The sequence below is a fragment of the Octodon degus genome, unplaced genomic scaffold, assembly GCF_000260255.1.
Source record: "Octodon degus isolate 3935 unplaced genomic scaffold, OctDeg1.0 scaffold00119, whole genome shotgun sequence".
NCBI lineage: Eukaryota > Metazoa > Chordata > Mammalia > Rodentia > Octodontidae > Octodon > Octodon degus.
In genome coordinates, this window is record NW_004524695.1 from 81,737 (window position 1) to 82,829 (window position 1,093).

Here is a 1,093-nt window from a genome sequence, read left to right on the forward strand (position 1 = left end):
CCAGCACCACATGCCAGCCAGCCCCGCCACCTGGTGGGCTGAGCTGGCCACAGACACACACACAATAAATAAATGTAATAAATAAAAATAAATAAATATTAAAAAAAAGAAGGCAGAAGAAATAAACAAAGATAGGGTAAGAGTTAGGAACCTTAGATTTTAAAAAAAATAAAAAAAATAAATAAATAAAATCGAGCAAGGAATACCAGTACATTTAGTCAACCAGTTCAAACACAACATATACGAATACTCAACAGTCATAAAATGGCCCATTAATGAAAGATCATTAACTTGTAACATTTCCACATTTTAACAACAACATTTTGACCAATATTTTACTAACAATATAAGAGACAAAACAGAAGCAATTGTAAGCAATTTTAACAGTACTATGTGAAGCAAAACTGAACAAGGCAAAGCATGAACAATTATGAGCAATGGGCAAAGACATATTAACATTTGAAACATAAATTTGTTACCTAAGCAAGTCCCAATTCAGAATTTATGAAAGAAAAGCAAACTCATACTTTCGTCCAATGATCTCGGTGGGAAACTCCAAAATGATACAGGGAGAAAAACTGGTCTCAGGTGGGTGACCTCTAAACCATATAGGGAACCTCCAAATGACATAGAGAAAAACAGTCTCTAGACCTGATCTGCACGAGTTCGTGTTCTCTAAAACCGAAGAATGAATTTTAGGAACAAACGGAGCAGAATATATTTATTGAGAGAAAGAAAGCTCCTGTCCAAGAGAGGGACGGGGAGGGGGGCCCAAGCAGGTAGTTCCCCTCTGTGGTAACTTCTTTATTTGTACTTGGAAAATTTTCTGACATTATTTCTGTGAACAGGTTTTTCATACCATTTTTACTATAATTTTTATTTTTTCCTTGATTCTAATTAGTCTTAGACTATTTTTCTTTCCATCATCTAGATGAATGTATCAATTCTTTTTTTTTTTTTTTTTTTTTTGGTGGAACCAAGGCTTGAACTCAGGCCCTTGTGCTTGCCAGGGAAGCACTTATTCCACTGAGCCATCTCCCTGGCTGATGATTGTAGATAAAGGAGTGTAGAATTTGCAACGCCCACTCCGGAA